At 49.2% G+C, this 19408-nt stretch overlaps 1 protein-coding gene, 1 long non-coding RNA gene and 1 pseudogene across 2 annotated transcripts in view; all 3 read right to left on the bottom strand.

Moving 5' to 3' along the window:
* Nucleotides 1–19408, bottom strand: part of LOC143962110 (uncharacterized) — a 767356-nt gene that overhangs the window by 381473 nt on the left and 366475 nt on the right. The window lies entirely within an intron of this gene.
* LOC143963646 (guanylyl cyclase-activating protein 1-like) overlaps nt 1–19408 on the bottom strand; it is a 45536-nt gene that overhangs the window by 16778 nt on the left and 9350 nt on the right. The window lies entirely within an intron of this gene.
* Nucleotides 19212–19392, bottom strand: LOC143964581 (U2 spliceosomal RNA; annotated as a pseudogene).

Below are 19408 nucleotides of genomic sequence, written 5' to 3'. Positions count from 1 at the left end.
TGCGCGGTCATGCTACACTGTACCCAAATGAAATTTTTATCATTTTTTTCCCAGAAATAGAGCTTTCTTTTGGTGGTATTTGATCACCTCTATGGTTTTTATTTTTTGCGCTACAAATAAAAAAATACCGAAAATTTTGAAAAAAAAAATGTTTTTTTTGTTTCAGTTTCAAAACTTTGTAAATAAGTACGTTTTCTCCTTCACTGATGGGCACTGATGGGGCTACACTGATGGGCACTGATAAGGCGGCACTGATGGGCACCAATGAAGTGGCACTGATGAGGTGGCATTGATGGACACTGATAGGCGGCACTGATAGGCGGCACTGATAGGCGACACGGATGGGCGACACGGATGGACACTGATAGGTGGCACAAATTGGCACTGATAGCTGGCATGGATTGGCATGGATGGGCGGCAGAGATGGGCATGGATAGGCGGCACAGATGGGCATGGGTAGGCGGCACAGATGGGCATGGATAGGCGGCACAGATGGGCATGGGTGGGCACTGATAGGCGGCACAGGTGGGCACTGATAGGCGGCACAGGTGGGCACTGATAGGCGGCACAGATGGGCACTCATAGGCGACACAGGTGGGCACTCATTAGCGGCACAGGTGGGCACTCATAGGCGGCACAGGTGGGCACTCATAGGCGGCATTGGTGTTATACTGTACTAATGGATGCCAATCAGTGCCAAACAATAATGCATGCCAATCAGTGATGCCTATTGTGGGCACTGATTGGCATCCATTGTGCTGACTGGCATCCCTGGTGGTCTAGGGAGGATTACCTTTGCTGGGCATCCCTGGTGGTCTGGTGGCGTCCCTGGTGGTCCAGTGTGGGCATCCTCGGGGGGGCTGTGCTGATAATCGATCAGCACAGACCCCCCCTGTCAGAGGAGCAGCCGATCGGCTCTCCTCTACTTGTGTCTGACAGACGCGAGTGAGGAAAAGCCGATCACCGGCTCTTCCCATTTACACTGTGATCAGCCGTGATTGGACACGGCTGATCACGTGGTAAAGAGTCTCAGTCGGAGACTCTTTACCGAGATCGTAGTTGCTGGGTGTCAGACTGACACCCCGCAACAACGATCGCTGCGATGCGCGCCCCCCGGGGGCGCGCAGCGGCTCATAATCCTGAGGACGTCATATGACGTCCGGTCAGGATTATGAAACCACTTTGCCGCCGTCAATTTGTAATAGGGCGGGCGGCATGTGGTTAAAAAAGCTTGCAAAAAGCTGGAAAAATACTTAAAAAGCCTAAATGGAGCTGTAAATATTTGTGCTTTTTTTTTTTTACCTGTCTAAAATAGTTACATTTATATGGCATCCTGTGGAACTAGAAAAGTTCCAAAACATCTAATTGCAGGAAAATATAGATTTTCAAAAATCACTATTACCTTCTATAGAGAAAAAACAATACTGTATAATAAAATCTGTCTTAACCACTTTCCGACTGGCTCACACCGATGTACGTCGGCAGAATGGCATGGACAGCCTAATGGTCGTACAGGTACATCCCTTTAAATGTGCCATCGGTGCATGCCGCCGGCGGAGCGGGCGCCTGCCGGTCGGGACATCCGTGAGTTCGATCGTGGATCCCGCGGACTCGATCGCCGTGGGGATACCCACGATCGTCTCACGGGGAGGAAGAACGGGGAGATGCTAATGTAAACAATGTAATGTAATGTTCCTGTGACAGACCTAGCTGGGACCGAGGCTCTTGGAGGGGACTGAATGCGAGCCTCTTGCCTTGTGATTATGGGCCCTCGCATTTGGGGGAACGGTGCTCTTTGTGAGCTGTATGCCTGGGGACCCCTGAGGTGGTGTTACTTGGATTCAGATCCATGTCCCCCCCAAGACACACAGACTCTGGATATGTAAATGCCATGTTAGCAGTAGACTGAATCACACTATTGGGACACAAACTCTTAGATGCTAATATCATCACCTCCAGCCACCTATGTGTCTTGTATAATGTAAATGAGTCTAGTCTGGCTTGACACAGATTCTAAAAGAGTATTTCACCTATTGTTGTTTGTGCTAATTAACCTGCAATTGAATTGTTAGTGAGCTAGGAGCCAAAAAGTCTTATCCCTCAGTCAACTAGTCTGAGTATTGATTTAGATAATTAGCTCATGCTAATTAGGTTAGGTTTTAGTCTTCTACTGTATTATAAATACTTGGCATTTTGGTTCTAATAAATTAGTCCATGTAGAGCAGCTAAGCAAGTGTCGCCTTCTTTTGTGCTTGGGAGCGGTTGGAATATCTGATATCTATATTCAGGCTGGGAGGAAGTGGTATATGGCATAAGCACTCAATCGGAGTGTGGGATCGGTTTCATCACATTGGTGGCAAGCAGTGGGACACTTCCTGCAGTCTGGAACATCCAAACCTCCACCTGGATCCAAGGTTTGGATAGCAAGAGAGCAGGAGATGTACAGATACCAGCCGCCATGGAGAAGGAATTCAGAAGGAGGTTATGAGAGATGCAGCTACAGCACAGAAGACCAGTATCAGAGCAGGTCCTGCTGGGATGGTTTGATTCTATTCGCTGTGGACTCTGGAAGGAAGCGCTAGCCCGTGAGCAGGGCCACCAGGGAAAAGTTCTCCTCTCTAACCAGGAAAGGTTCTGGTCGCAGTATGGATTGCGGGTGCTGTTTTTAGGAGAAAAACCGCACAAGGAGCGGACAGCTGAATTAAGCAGGCTGGTCTGGGCAGAGATTAAGCTGGATGAGAGTTACAGAGCCCTCCAGTGGCATGTTTTCCAAGCATGTCCCTGGATAGTGGATGACAGCCCAAAGGAAGGCATAAGCTATGGTGGCCTGGGACTGTTGTATGTGAAGCTGACAGGGGACTCTAACTTTGGGAGTGATTTGGAGTGGTGGTTGGATGAAATCATGGATTACAGAAAAGAGATACTGAACGTCTCAGAAGTGCACTGGGCACTGGAAGATTTGGAGATTTCTGGCCGATCAGGAATGGGAGCTGGAGATCGCCTACAGACGGCTGCTAGACTCTGCTCAGTGCCAGGGCTGGGCTCCCTTTGCCTGGGACTATAAGGAAATACCAGTGGACAACTCTGAAATCCTGGCTGAAGAGTCGGCAATGTGTCAGAGTAACAGTGTGCTTTGCCAACCTGCCCCCCACTATGGACGCGGAGGTCTTATGGCGGATGCAGCAAGTGCTGACTGATCTTGATGATCCTGTTTCTGCATTGGATGATCTTGGATAGAGGAATGTGCCTGTTCAGCAGCATGCCGGAGAACCGGCAGTGTAAAATATGGAGATTTCCATCCCCAAAGCTGAAGTGCTGACAACAGGGCAAAGCTCTTCTAACCTCTGCTCAGCATTGATGGCATTTTCTGGGTTCCACGGACAGGTGAAACTCTATCCCCAGACACCAGTTGCAGAGACAGGGGATTTGATAGATTTGATAGACTTTTCTGCTGAGGAAGAAGAACCAGTTGAGCCTCAAGTAGAAGATCCATGTCCCCCCCCAAGACACACAGACTCTGGATATGTAAATGCCATGTTAGCAATAGACTGAATCACACTATTGGGACACAAACTCTTAGATGCTAATATCATCACCTCCAGCCACCTGTGTGTCTTGTATAATGTAAATGAGTCTAGTCTGGCTTGACACAGATTCTAAAGAGTATTTCACCTATTGTTGTTTTTATTGTTTGTGCTAATTAACCTGCAATTGAATTGTTATTGAGCTAGGAGCCGAAAAGTCGTATCCCTCAATCATCTAGACTGAGTGTTGATTTAGATAATTAGCTCATGCTAATTAGGTTAGGTTTTAGTCTTCTACTGTAATACTTGGCATTTTGGTTCTAATTAGGGATGAGCTTCGCGTTTGAGTCGAACATACGTTCAACTCGAACATCCGCTGTTCGCCCGTTCGGCGAATTCCGAACGTTATGGGCCGTTCGCGCCAAATTCGTGTGGCGCTCACGGGCCACAATGCACTGCGTCATCGCAGTGCTTTACTGGCTCATGTTTGGCCAAGCATGCACTGTGACCCCGCATGCTTGGCCAATCACAGCGCCAGCAGCGAGGAGAGCCATGATTGGCCACAGGCAGGATGCCGACCTTATCTTGCCATCGCAGAGGGAGCAGAGGATGAGACATCTCCGGGAGGCCTTGCAGAAAGGTCTGTGCAACGCGTTCCCAGAGACTGGGAGGTTACAAACTCCTGGTCCTGGACAACGTGTTGCTGAGGCATCGGTCAGAAGGAGCGGTGGAGAAGGTGGCCGTCTGACTGATGCTTTCAGACTATTTTTTAGTCCGCAGCCCCAAGGTATGATCGGTTCCAGCAACCATCGCCAGCGTCTGATTTACATGGTGCAGGAATACCTAGGGGCAAGGTCAGACTTGGACACCTTTCCCACCGAAAATCCTCTGGCTTACTGGGTCTTGAGGATGGATCACTGGCCAGAGTTTGCACAGTATGTAATTGAGCTACTGGCCTGTCCTGCATCCAGCGTTCTTTCAGAACGCACCTTCAGTGCTGCTGGTGGCTTTGTTACCGATCACAGGGTGCGCCTGTCCACTGAATCAGTTGATCGACTGACCTTCATCAAGATGAATCAGTCTTGGATCACCCACAGCTACCAAGCACCTGAAGCTGATGTAACCGAATAATTTTTTTTTAAATATCACATCCCTTCAAGACTGCCTATGCTGAGTGACTGTCCTGTTATGTTGATTGTCTATCCTCTTCCTCCTCCGCTGATATGTTGGAAGAACATTTATGGTTCTGGGTGATGCCATCAGCCCAATTTTTCTGCCCCTGTTCAACAGGGGCGTTTAATTACAATTTTTGATGCAATGCTTTGCAGCAGGGCTAATTCCTGCAATAAAAATAGAGTATATGGGAGAGGTTGCAGTGTGGTGGCACCAGCACCAGTGCCTAAGGCCCAATTTTTCTGCCCCTGTTTAACAGGGACATGTAATTACAATTCTTGATATAATATTTCACAGGAGGGCCCGTTCCTGTGCCCACCCAGAGTAACTCTGAGGACTTATAGTGTTGTGGCACCAGCACCACAACCACCAAAGGTCAATTTTTCTACCACTGTTCAACAATGGCATGTAATTACAATTCTTGATATAATCGTTCACAGCAGGGCACTCCAGCGCCCACCAAGAGTCACTTTGAGGGCTTACAATGTTGTGGCAAAACAAACACCTTGTTCTGACATTTCTGCAGAGCATATAGGGCAGGCCCCTACTTTCAAACATCCAACTTACAAACATCTCCTACTTGCAAACGGAAAGAGACAACAGCAAGTGAGATGAAAAAAGATGGACGACAAAACAAATTATACAGGGGTGATAACCCTTCCCTATGTTTTCCAAAAAGCTTAGAAATAGTTTTTTTGACTGGAGCTACACTTTAAAAATGCACCAGTTGAAAATTACAAACAGATTCAACTTAACACAACAAACCTACACAGTCCCTGTCTTGTTTGCACCGCCTGTATACTGCTGTTCTGAGTATATAGGGCCTTGGGGCCACATGCATTTCCTTTTTTTAATATGGGTACTGGGTTCCCCTTAATATGCGTACAAGACCCAAAGGGGCTGGTAATGGGCAGGGAGGGCTACCCATGCCATTTTTCTCAATGATTTTCAACCATATTGCAGGAACCAGATATAACATTAAAACCGCAAGCAGTTTTAAATGATGTTATTTCCGTTTAATGTCATTTTGTGCAGGGACTGTTCTAAACACGGGAAACACGTGGCACTTCACAGGCATACTACAGACACGCCCCAGGCACCATATTTAAAGGAATATTTCACTTTTTTTTTCACTTTAATCGTCATTAAAATCAGTGCTCCCGCCAAAACGGCCATTTTTAAAAACATTTTAGGCATTGACCCATGTCCCCTGGGGCAGGAGCCAGGTCCCCAAACCCTTTTTAGGACAGTATCTTGCATATTAGCCGTTAAAATTAGCACTTTTAATTTCGAACGTTCGAGTCCCATAGACTTCAATGGGGTTCTAAAGTTCGTTCAAATTTGGGGTCCGTTCGAAGGTTCTGGTGTGAACCGAACCGTGGGGGTGTTCGGCTCATCCCTAGTTCTAATAAATGAGTCCATGTTGAGCAACTAAGCAAGTGTCGCCTTGTTTTGTGCTTGGGAGCAGTTGGAATATCTGATATCTATATTCAGGCTGAGAGGAAGTGGTATATGACGGAAGCACTCAATCGAAGTGTGGGATCGGTTCCGTTACAGTTCCCCTACCCCACCGTGTAAAATTCAAAATGCTAACCACAACATACAAAGCCATCCACAACATCGCCCCCATCTACATCACCAATCTCATCTGCAGATATCGCCCAAATCGTCCCCTCCGCTCCTCCGAGGACCTCCTGCTTTCTAGCTCCCTTGTTACCTCCTCTCATGCTCTCCTTCAAGACTTCTCCAGAGCCTCTCCCATCCTCTGGAACTCCCTGACCCAGTCTGTCCGATCAGCCCTTACCCTGTCCACCTTTAGGAGTTCCCTGAAAACTCATTTATTCAGGGAAGCCTATCCCACACCCACCTAACTGTCCCCCAGTCACCCCCATCAAATCATTTTCTGCAGCTATTACCTTTTGTACCACCACCCCCTCCCTTTAGAATGTAAGCTCTGAGCAGGGCCCTCCTGTACCTTTTGTATTGTACTGTAATTGTGTTGTCCCCCCTATACATTGTAAAGAGCTGCGTAAACTGTTGGCGCTATATAAATCGTGAATAATAATAATAATAATAATCTCCTCGTTCTGCCTAGTGACAGTGTCACTGATCTTTGCTCCCTGTGATCCGGAGCAGAGATCGGTGACGCGTCATACACAGCCACGCCCCCCACAGTTAGAAACACTCCCCAGGGCTCACTTAAACCCTACACTGCCCCCTAGTGGTTAACCCCTTCACTGCCAGTGTCATTTACACAGGAATCTGTGCATTTGTATAGCACTGATTGCTGTATAAATGACAATGGTACCAAAAATGTGTCAAAAATGTCCAATGTGTCCGTCATAATATTGCAGTCACAATAAAAATCGCTGATCACCGCCATTACTAGTAAAAAAGACTCAGTTAGACTTACCGGTGACGGTATTTCTAAGAGCCTTTCAGGACAACCCCGGAGAGAGTAGCTCCACCTTGCAATCAGGAAACACATGCCCACTTTAAAAACACCTCCTCCTCCTCCATGGCTTCAGTTATTGTGGCCTTCCGACGCTGGAAAACAAAGCACAGAAAGCACAACACCATGGTAGAACTTAATACATTTACTAAGCATAACCTAGGGAGGGAAGTAACGGTTGTCCTGAAAGGCTCTTAGAAATACCGTCACCGGTAAGTCTAACTGAGTCTTTCTCAAATCGCCTTTCAGGACAACCCCGGAGAGGATAACCGAGAAACTTACCCTAGGGCGGGACTACTGCCTGCAGTACCTTCCTGCCGAAGGCCTGATCTGCTGCAGACAGTAGATCTAACCGGTAATGCCGGAGAAATGTCGAATAACTGGACCAAGTGGCAGCCTTGCAGATTTGTTCAGGCGTGGCACCGGCCCTTTCAGCCCAGGAAACTGCCGTGGATCTAGTAGAGTGGGCAGCAATACCTGAGGGAGGTATTTCTCCTTTTGCTTTATAGGCTTCTGTTATAGCCAACTTAAGCCACCTACCCAGCGTACTTTTAGAAGCTTTCTCCCCCTTGCGTGATCCAGAAAATATCACAAAGAGGGCGTTTGATTTTCTAAATTCTTTAGTAACTTTCAGAAACTGTAAAAGACACCTTCTCACATCCAATGTGTGAAAAACTTCCTCTCCTGCATTTGCTGGGCTTGCAGAGAATGTAGGTAACACTATTTCCTGTGATCGATGGAAAGTTGAGGATACTTTCGGTAGGAATGCTGGATCCGTCCTCAGTACCACCCTGTCCTGATAAATTCTAAGGAAGGGTTCTGTAATAGCTAGAGCTTGGAGCTCGCTGACTCTCCTGGCCGAGGTGATGGCCACCAAAAAGATTGTTTTTAAAACCACCTTCTGTAAAGAAGCTTCTTGTAAGGGTTCAAACGGTGCTCCCGAGAGACCCTGTAAAACTGTAGACAAATCCCAACTGGGAAAGTCTTTAAGGGCTACTGGTCTATTTCGAGCAAGAGCCCTAAAAAAAACTAGAAATTAAAGTTTCTTTAGATAAAGTATTTTCAAAGAAAACTGATAAGGCAGCCACCTGAGTCTTCAGGGTACTGGCTGCGAGACCCTTCTCCATTCCTTCATGGAGAAACTCCAAGACGGACACCCTGCTCTTGACCTTGAGTTCTCTAGAACTGCACCAGGAGTTGAACTTTTTCCAGACCTTCATGTAAATTGCCTGTGTAACTGCCTTCCTACTGGACAGCAGGGTCTTTACTACTTTATCTGAGAGACCTTTAGCCTTTAACAGGTCCTCCTCAGAAACCAGGCGGTTAGCTGCAGGAGTTCCACTTCTGGATGACTTACTGTCCCCTGTGATAACAGATCTTTTCTGAGTGGTAACCTCCATGGGGGCTTCGAGGCTAGGTTTCGAAGACCCGCGAACCAGGGTCTTTTTGGCCAAAAAGGAGTGACTAGTATTAAGTCTGTCCTTTCTTCCCTGAATTTCCTCAGTACTAGTGGAATTAGAGGAAAGGGGGGAAAGGCATAGCACAGCTGGTAATGCCAGGGGTGAGCGAATGCATCCAACCCTATTGCTGCATCTCCTCGGTGAAGAGAAAAGAATCTGTCCACCTTTGAGTTCTGCTGGCTGGCAAAAAGGTCTACCTGAGGAACCCCCCAGGCCTCGGAGATCATCAGGAACACTTCCTGATTCAGACTCCATTCTGCCTCTAGCAATTTGCGCCTGCTTAGGAGGTCCGCAAACAAATTCTGAGAGCCCTTCAGATGCACTGCCGATAGTGAGGCTGTGTTCTGTTCTGCCCAGGCTAACAACAGATTGGCCAGCTCCATCAAGCTCCTGCTTCTGGTTCCCCCTTGCTTCATAATGTAGGTAACCGCTGTTGTGTTGTCTGACAACACCTGAACATGGTGGCCTCTCAAACTCTGCTGAAATGCCACTAAACCCAGAAAGATCGCCTTCAACTCCCTCCAGTTGGATGATCTTTGAGCTTCCTGTTTGGACCAGACCCCCTGAGATGTCTGACCATCCAGATGGGCTCCCCAGCCCCAGGCACTTGCGTCTGTAGTAAGGCGCTTGTCCACAGGAAAGGTCCACACCAGGCCCCTTGAGAGGTTTGCCTGGTCTCTCCACCACCAAAGAGCCCTTTTCGTCTTTGACGAAATTTTTAGCTGTTTTTCCAAAGGATCCTGATGGGACCAGCTTGACAGAACCTCCCTCTGAAGGGGTCTGGAATGGAACCTGGCCCACTGAACAGCCGGGATTGCTGCCGTAAGCAGGCTGTCACGTACCTGGTGATGGAGCCCGGAATGCAGGGAGCGGCCCCTCGTATCCCCTGGCTATTGAACCCCTGGAGATGGGAACAGGTACTTCAACAGTTCAGGGGGCACAAGTGCCTGGCAGGTGGTAAAGGTCCAGATGGTCAGCTGGCACAGACAACAGGCTGGAACAGAGAACGACACTTGACAGTAGCAGGTAAGCACTTGTGCGGAGACTGGCTGGTGAATAGACGTCCCGTAGAACAGGAACTCAGGTAGGTAGCAGGAACTGCGGTAGTCAGATACAGGCCGGGTCAGCAGGATACGATCAGCGTGGTACAGAGGGATAAGGCAGAAGCGTAGTCGAACAAGCAGGAGTCGTGGGCAGGCAGCAGTCAATCAGAATCAGAGAACAAGCCGGAAGTCAGGAATCAGGTAACAGGTTCAGGTTTACGAATAGTATGGATCACGGACACGCTGTAGACCGGACAGCACGGGTGGAAGGGAACTGGTGACTTAAATAGGCCTTAGGGCGCCGAGCGGACGTACGACGGGTCAGCGCGCCCTCACACGTAGACGTGCCCCCGTTCGCGACCTACGTGCGTGTGCGCGTGCGTTCGTGTTGACGCGGATGCGCTCGTTGGCTTTAGCGCGCGTCAACGGAAAACGACGAGTTCTCCACGACGGATCTCTACAGGTGAGTCCCTTGAATACGACCGGAGTGCCCGAGTGGTCGTGACATTGCCCCCCCCCAAGGGGCAGCCTCCGGATGCCTAAACGAGCCCACTTATTCGGATAGGACCTCTTGAAGGCGTGGATAAGTCTTTTGGCGTGGATATTGGTCTCCGGCTCCCAGGAGTTTTCCTCAGGTCCATACCCTTTCCATTTGACTAAGAATTGCGTCTGGTTTTGCCTCTTCCTGCAATCCAGGATAGCCTCTACCTCGAACTCCATTTCCCCATTGACCAGTACGGGTTCCGGAGGGTTAGAGATTCTGTCGGTGAAGAGGTCCGTGACGGTGGGTTTGAGGAGAGAGGCATGGAAAACTGGGTGGATTCGGAAGGACTCCGGGAGTTTGAGTTCGAAGGCCACATCGTTGAGTTTCCTCTTGATTGGAAAAGGACCTATGAACTTGGGGCCCAGCTTTTTAGAAGGGCAGGAGAGTTTAAGGTTCCGGGTAGACAGCCAGACCCGATCTCCAACCTTAAGGTCCAGCTCCCCTCTTCTTTTGCGATCAAATACAACCTTATTATGTTCCTGTGACTTGGCCAGGGTTTCCTGCAGAAGCTTATTGTTCTCCTCGAAGAAGTTCAGGTTTCTCTGGACCGCTGGTACGGAACACTCGGGAAGGTCACCAGACAGGAACAACGGGTGAAACCCAAAGTTCGCGTAGAACGGGGATTGCTGGGTGGCTGAATGAACAGTATTATTGTATGCGAACTCCGCCATTGGTAATAGAGAAGCCCAGTCGTCTTGGGAGAAGGACGAAAAGCAGCGAAGATATTGTTCCAATGTTTGGTTTGTTCGCTCAGTCTGACCGTTGGTCTGTGGGTGGTAGGCTGAGGATAGGCGGAGGTCAATCTTCAGAGCTTCGCAGAGTGCCTTCCAAAATCTTGAGGTAAACTGCACCCCCCTGTCGGAAGTGATGTTGGCAGGAATGCCGTGAAGCCTCACAATTTCTTTTATAAAAATGTTGGCTGTCTCCGCGGCTGAAGGGGTGCCCTTCATGGGCAAGAAGTGCGCCATCTTGGTGAGTCGGTCGACCACAACGAAAATCGTGGAATGGTTCTCTGAAGGGGGGAGTTCCACAATGAAGTCCATGGAGATCATTCTCCATGGTCTGTCGGGGACGGGTAGTGGTTTCAGAAGGCCCCAGGTCTTTAGTTTATCGCCCTTACTTCGGATGCAAGTGGTGCAGGCTTGTACGTACTTTTTACAGTCGTCCTTCATCCGCGGCCACCAGAAGGTGCGTCTAAGTAGTTCCAGGGTCTTGAATGATCCGAAGTGGCCAGCCAAGGGGTGGTCATGACAGGAGGCCAGAACCAGAGTTCGGGCTGTCTGGGGGACGAAAATCTTGCTTTCATGCCAAAGAAGGCCATCACTGGAAGATAACGGAATGCCAGCCGGAGGAATGGTGCCTAGGGACGCCTGTTTGAGCTGAGAGATCACATCTCCTTGAAGAAGAAGGAAGTTCCCCGCCGGGAGAATGGTGTCAGAAGAAGGTGAGTTCTCCGGTTGACTGAACATACGGGACAAAGCGTCCGGCTTAGTGTTTTTGGATCCTGGACGGTACGTTATGTGGAATACGAATCGGGAAAAGAAGAGTGCCCACCTGGCCTGACGAGGCTTGAGTCTCTTGGCTGACTTCAGATACTCCAGGTTTTTATGATCAGTGTAGATCAAAATTGGATGAGTAGCCCCTTCTAGTAAATAACGCCACTCTTCAAGGGCGGACTTGATAGCTAAGAGCTCACGGTCTCCAACATCATAGTTTCTCTCAGCCTCAGATAATTTGCGGGAGAAAAAGGCGACTGGGTGAAGTAAGGACTTGGGTCCCTGCCTTTGGGACAGTATTGCTCCTACTGCTATTTCCGAGGCGTCCACCTCAAGGGTATATGGCAGAGCAGGATCGGGATGTTTCAAGACCGGTGCAGAGACGAATAGGTCCTTCAGTGACTGGAAGGCTTTTTGTGCCTCCGGGGTCCACTGGAACCTTTGGTTCTGTTTAGTCAGTCCAGTGATGGGAGCAATGATGGCAGAAAAATCCTTAATGAATTTGCGGTAAAAATTAGCAAAGCCTATGAAACGCTGGACTCCCTTTTTATCTGAGGGGGCAGGCCAATCTTGGATGGCTGAGATTTTCTGGGAGTCCATCTCTACTCCTCTTACTGAGATGACCAAGCCAAGGAACTGAATGCTCTGCTGTTCAAAGGTACATTTTTCTGGTTTGGCATACAGACCGTGGAGACGGAGACGGGTCAGTACCTTCTTCACGTGTTCCCGATGAATGGCTAGAGTGGAGGAGAAAATTAGAATATCATCCAAGTAAATTATAACAAACAAATCTAGATAGTCCCTAAAAATATCATTAACGAAATGTTGGAAGGTGGCCGGGGCATTGCATAAACCAAAAGGCATCACCAAATATTCGTAATGCCCAAAGCGGGTACGGAAGGCGGTCTTCCACTCGTCACCCTTCCGGATGCGTACAAGATTATAGGCCCCCCGAAGATCTAACTTCGAGAAAAACCTAGCGGATCCCAGTCTTTGGAAGAGTTCAGGTACCAATGGCAGGGGATAGCGGTTCTTGATGGTAATCTTATTCAGAGCCCGGTAGTCCACACAAGGGCGTAGCGAGTGGTCTTTCTTTTCGACAAAGAAGATGCCAGCGCCTGCCGGAGAGGTGGAAGGCCGAATAAACCCCTTCTCCAAACTGTCGTCTAGGTAAGATTTTAGGGCACTCAGCTCAGTCTCGGACAGAGGGAAGATTCTTCCGAAGGGGATCTCTGCCCCCGGGAGTAGTTCTATAGGACAATCATATGACCTATGAGGAGGAAGGGTCTCTGCACCCTTTTTACTGAAAACATCTAAGAAGGCGTGGTATTCCTTGGGTACCGCTAGTCGAATATCATCATCATCAGATTCGGAACAGAGGAGAATTGAGGAGTCCCCGACAGGATTCTGGCAGCAATGCAGATGACAGTAGTCCGAGAGGAACTCGATGGTCCCGGTGGTCCAATCAATCCGCGGATTGTGTGCCTTCAACCAGGGCATGCCGAGGATGATTGGAAATAGCGGGGACTGAATAACATCCAGGCACAGAAGTTCTTGATGAGTCCCGGCTATGACAGCAGATAGAGGACTAGTTTCCAAAGTCACTGGTCCTGAGCCTAAGGTAGATCCGTCAGCCAAGTATACGGAGAGTCCCTTTTCCCTTGGTCTGAGGGGAATCCTATGTCTTCGGGCGAAGGAAGAGTCGAGGAAGCCACTGCAAGCACCGGAATCAATAACCGCGTGGGTTTGAATAGTCCTTCCTGGGAGCTGCAGAAGGACAGGAACAGCTAGATGAGAAGTGTTATCAGGCAGCATGGGTGAGGGAACAGGAGGAACAGGAAGACACTTAGGTATCTTGGCTGGGCAGGCATGAACAAAATGTCCTGGTTCTCCGCAATACAGGCACAGGTTATTGGTCCGGCGACGTTGGCGCTCTTCTGGTGTCAAAGACGGGCGCAGGAGGCCCAGTTGCATGGGCTCTGGGGTGTCCAACGTGGATGCAGATGGAACGGGAGGAGTAGGGTGACTAGGCACCCGTGGTAGCATCCAGATTGGACGGGTAGCCGAAGAAGAGCGTTCCTGGCGGCGTTCTCTCAGGCGTCTGTCGATCTGGATAGAGGTGTCTATTAGGGCTTCTAATGTCCCGGGGATGCCTACACGGGCCAACTCATCTTTCAAGGCCTCGGAAAGGCCCAAGCGGAACTGAAAACGCAGGGCCGCGTTGTTCCATTCCGTGTCTGCACTCCAACGCCGGAATTCCGAGACGTAGTCCTCTACTGGTCTACGACCCTGCTGCAGGGCACGTAGGGCTGCTTCTGCGGTAGCAGCTAATTGGGGGTCCTCATAGAGCTTAGACATGGCCTGAAAGAAGGTGTCCATGGAGTCAAGAGAAGGGTCTTTACGCTCTAACAGACGGTGTGCCCAGGTCTGAGGTTCATCTGTCAGCAAGGAAATGATGAATCCCACCTTTGTCGCTTCCAGAGAAAAGGTCCGGGGTTGCAAAGCAAAATACAGCTCGCAGGAATTGCGGAAGGCCCTAAACTTGCTTCGGACTCCCGTAAATCGTTCCGGAGTTGGCACCCTGGGTTCCGGTGGTAACATAATTACCGAGGGCGAAGCATGGGCCCCTGGAGCGGCCGGTGCTGAAGCAGATAGTGCCTGGACTTGTTCCTCCAGTCTTCCGTAGCCCTCCTGCAAACTCTTAACTGCTTGCGTAAGGCCGGCCAGATGATGGCAGAGCTCGTCCATGGGGGAGGCTCCCTGCGCGGGCTCGGACATGGCTGTCCGGTACTGTCACGTACCTGGTGATGGAGCCCGGAATGCAGGGAGCGGCCCCTCGTATCCCCTGGCTATTGAACCCCTGGAGATGGGAACAGGTACTTCAACAGTTCAGGGGGCACAAGTGCCTGGCAGGTGGTAAAGGTCCAGATGGTCAGCTGGCACAGACAACAGGCTGGAACAGAGAACGACACTTGACAGTAGCAGGTAAGCACTTGTGCGGAGACTGGCTGGTGAATAGACGTCCCGTAGAACAGGAACTCAGGTAGGTAGCAGGAACTGCGGTAGTCAGATACAGGCCGGGTCAGCAGGATACGATCAGCGTGGTACAGAGGGATAAGGCAGAAGCGTAGTCGAACAAGCAGGAGTCGTGGGCAGGCAGCAGTCAATCAGAATCAGAGAACAAGCCGGAAGTCAGGAATCAGGTAACAGGTTCAGGTTTACGAATAGTATGGATCACGGACACGCTGTAGACCGGACAGCACGGGTGGAAGGGAACTGGTGACTTAAATAGGCCTTAGGGCGCCGAGCGGACGTACGACGGGTCAGCGCGCCCTCACACGTAGACGTGCCCCCGTTCGCGACCTACGTGCGTGTGCGCGTGCGTTCGTGTTGACGCGGATGCGCTCGTTGGCTTTAGCGCGCGTCAACGGAAAACGACGAGTTCTCCACGACGGATCTCTACAGGTGAGTCCCTTGAATACGACCGGAGTGCCCGAGTGGTCGTGACACAGGCCCAGAACTGCCATAGCCATCCTGACTGAGACTGTCTGGTTGCTCTGTATCCGCTGTACAGCTAGCTGTAACTTTTCCTGTTTTTCCAACGGCAGGAAAACTTTCTGGAGAATCGAATTTAATGTATACCCCAGAAATTTCATTTCCTGTGAGGGGGTCAGGATTGACTTCTCTAGGTTTAGAAGCCATCCCAGGCCCTCGAGGTGAGACTGGGCCCTCTGGAGATTGACTAGGACCTGCTCCCTGGAGTCTGCAAAAAACAAAAGGTCGTCCAGATAAGGAACAACTGGAATCCCCTTCAATTTCAGGGGTTCCAAAGCCTCTGCCATAATCTTCGTAAAGACCCTGGGAGAGGACGAGAGTCCGAACGGCAGAGCCCTGAATTGGAGGTGCCATACCGAACTCCCTACCTTCAATGCCAGGCGCAGGAACTGCTGCGATGCCTGATGAATTGGTATATGAAGGTAGGCATCCCTTAGGTCCAGGGATGCCATGAAGCATTCTGGGGTCAACAGCTTTGTGATGGAGAAAATTGTATCCATCCTGAAATGTTTGTACCGAATGAACCTGTTCAGGAATTTCAGATTCAGGATTAGACGGTACTTCCCTGAGGGTTTTTTCACCAGAAAAATATGTGAATAAAAACCCCCGCCCTGCTGGCTTACTGGGACTTGAATCAGAACCTCTTGCTGTATCAGCTCCTGTAACAACAGCTTCATTGCAGAGGCCTTCTCCTGATCCCTTGGCAATGTTGTCACATAAAACCTGCTCGGGGGTGGTTCTGAAAACTCCAACCTGTACCCCTGATCGACAACGCTCTTCACGAACAGATTTGGAGACAGCCTGTCCCATTGTTCGCGAAAAGCTGACAGTCTCCCCCCCACTGGGGAGATATTGTCACTTGTTCTTAGGGGACTGCTCTGGGGGAGATCTAAAGAGGACTCCACCCCTGCCTTTGCCCTTCTGTGAACCCCATCTGCTCTTGTGCTCCTGGTCTTTTTTATGGGACTGCTGAAAAGCACGAAAATTCTTTTTGGCAATCTGCTTTTTCTTAGCTGGAAAAGCCTTCTTTTTATCGGCTGTTCTATCCAGCACAGACTCTAAATCAGGACCAAAGAGCAAGTCACCCGAGAAGGGAAGACCACACAGCTTGACCTTAGAGGCAGTGTCCCCAGACCATGTTTTCAGCCAAACTGCTCTCCTGGCTGAATTTACAAGAGCCGAAGACCTAGCGGCCAGTTTAACTGATTCTGCTGATGCATCCGCCATGTATTTGACTGCATTCAGGATCAGTGGAAAGGACTCTAAGAGATCCTTGCGGGGTGTCCCCGCCTCAATATGGCTCTTCAGCTTCTCTACCCAACATTCCAGATTCCTGGCCACCACCGTAGCTGCCATTGCTGGTTTTAGACTGACTGACGCGGCATCCCAAGCTTTTTTAAGGATGGAGTCAGCTTTTTTGTCCATTGGGTCTTTAAGGATCCCCATATCTTCAAAGGCTAGATCCGTTCGTCTGGATACCTGCGAGAAAGCTGCATCGACTCTAGGTTTCTTATTCCAAACCTCTGAGTCCTTATCTTCGAAGGGAAACCTTCTTTTGAGAGCTTTAGAGAAGAAAGGGGCTTTTTCTGGGTCCTTCCACTCCTTTCTCACTGAGTCTGAGAGGACCCTGTGGACAGGAAAAACTCGCCGTTTTGTTTCGTCCAACCCCTGGTACATTTTGTCATGAACTGACAGTTGTACTCTTTCTTCCTGAATTTCTAGAGTAGTGTAGATTGCTTTTAAAATATCATCTACTTCCTCTAGTGATAGCTTGAATTTGGAGCCCCTGCTATCTTCTTCCTCTTCCTCCTCCTCAGAATCCCTGAAGGAGATGAGAGTACTACCCCCTTCGTCTCCAGACTCTTCAGTTTCCACCTGTCTGGATGACGACGCCCTGGGGCTGGGCGGTAAGTTCTGAGGCTCGGTCTGTGCGGGAGGGTTTTGTATCAGAATGGACTTGACTGAACTCAAAGAGTTTGTCAGCTCTTTAACCGAAGAAAACAAATCCTTATATTGTTGAGATGTTTCCTCTTCCACCAATTCTCTGATACAATTTCTGCACATTGCCTTCTGCCATGAATCTCTGAGGGGGGTTTTGCAGGAAGGACATTTTCTCTGACCTGGTCTAGCTTTTCCTAGTGATTTTTCCTGAAACGACATACAGGTTTAATTCACTAAAAGCTCTCAACAACCAGTTGCTTAACACCAAGCCAGTGCAGAGACCCACCACCAAACAGACCTACTAGTGAGACCCCAGAACTAGGCTGCAAAAGGTCAGAGCGAAGTCCACCTCTGACCTGCAGCGACAGGCCCCCAAGAGGGGGGAACAAACAAAGACATACCCACAGTAAAGCAGAGGGTGCCAGTGCACCTTACGTACCTGGGCTGGACCGGTGCTGGGGGCGCCTGTCTCCGCCATAGCTGGCTTGCACTCTTCCATCGTTTGAGTGAGGCAGCTATTTTACAAACAGCTCTCATTTTAAATTTTCCCGGCCGCCGCGTCATCAAGGCCGGCCGGAAGCGGAAGCACACGGTCACCTGACCCGCCCCATGACCCCTGCGTTCCAGGCGCTGAACCACGGCGCCACGCCCCCTCAGAGCGCCCGCGCGTCACCGTGAACGACGCCGTCGCCGCCCGGGACCCGGCGCCGAAAACGGAGCCATGCCGCTGACCTGCAGCGGCCTCCGCCAGCAACAGAGCCCTCCCTGCGCTAACAAGCGGACACCGGGCACCCGACGCCGGCACTCCGAGGGTCCTTACTCCCGTGAGATGGCGGGACCAGGAGCTCCAGGAGTCCTCTCCCCGTGGAGATGCTGCTGGGGGTCAAAGAGAAACAACCTGCAACAAAAGGTAAGCCTTACTCCCCTGCAGAGAGTGTAGCTCTCCCTGGTTCAGGCACATGCTTCCTCCAAGGAGGAAACACAATAACTGAAGCCATGGAGGAGGAGGAGGTGTTTTTAAAGTGGGCATGTGTTTCCTGATTGCAAGGTGGAGCTACTCTCTCCGGGGTTGTCCTGAAAGGCGATTTGAGAAATAAATATTAATAAAAATGCCATAAAACTATCCCCTATTTTGTAAACGCCATAACTTTTGCACAGACCAATTAATAAACGCTTAGAATATGTAGAAGAATATGTATCGGCCTAAACTGAGGACATTTATTTTTATATTATATATATATATATATATATATATATATATATATATATATATATATATATATATATATATATATACATATATACATATACACACACACACACATTTTTTGGGGGGGGGATATTTATCATAGCAAAATGTAAAAAATAATTGTTTATAGCGCAAAAAAATAAAAACCGCAGGGATGATCAAATACCACCAAAAGAAAGCTCTATTTGTGGGAAAAAAAGGGCGTCAATTTTGTTTGGGAGCCACGTCGCATGACCGCACAATTGTCAGTTAAAACGTCGCAGTGCCAAATCGCAAAAAGTTCTCTGGTCTTTGGCCTGCAAAATGGTCTGGGGCTTAAGTGGTTAAAGTGGTTCTAGGATCTAGGTGTTTTTACTTTAATACATTTTTGCATTAAGATAAAAATAAAAAAAACACACCCCCCAGCCATTCCTACACATTTACCTGACACCTCTCACAATCCAGCGCTGTCACCACCAACAGCCCCGCTCTTGTCTCTTCCTGGATTCACAGGCTTCACTGAGAGCTTCTGCTGTTGCTAATCAAATCCTGTGAAGATGTGGCAGGGGCGTGAACAAGTCCATTGACTCACACAGTAAGCTCTGGAACATACCTGCATGGATGCCTCCATAGCACAGGGTTTGCTATGGGGGCACTTGGAGAAAAGGAGGAGTGGCGAACACAAGCAGGGGACCACCAAGGAAGAGGTAAGGGACTGCTCTGTGCAACATTGTTGCACAGAGCAGGTAAGTATATCATGTATATTATGTTTTTTATTTTTTTATTTTTTATTTTATTTTTTACCTGTCCTAGAGGTACTGCAATACTATGTTGCATAGAGTGGACAGTGCAAGCTCTTCTTCCATCTCCCTGTTCTTAAAGCCATTTAATATATGGTCCCCAGATAGGGCATGTATCAGATAACTGATAAGAACAGATACTACACTTGATCTTGGCCAAAAGGCCGAGAAGCAATATTTTTTAATTTTAAG

This window comes from Lithobates pipiens, unplaced genomic scaffold (genome assembly GCF_037356315.1).
Source record: "Lithobates pipiens isolate NorthernLeopardFrog02 unplaced genomic scaffold, aLitPip1_a1.2 Scaffold_8, whole genome shotgun sequence".
Taxonomy (NCBI): Eukaryota; Metazoa; Chordata; class Amphibia; order Anura; family Ranidae; genus Lithobates; species Lithobates pipiens.
Note: the sequence above shows the minus strand (reverse complement) of the source record. Positions and strands in the feature narration are given on the sequence as shown.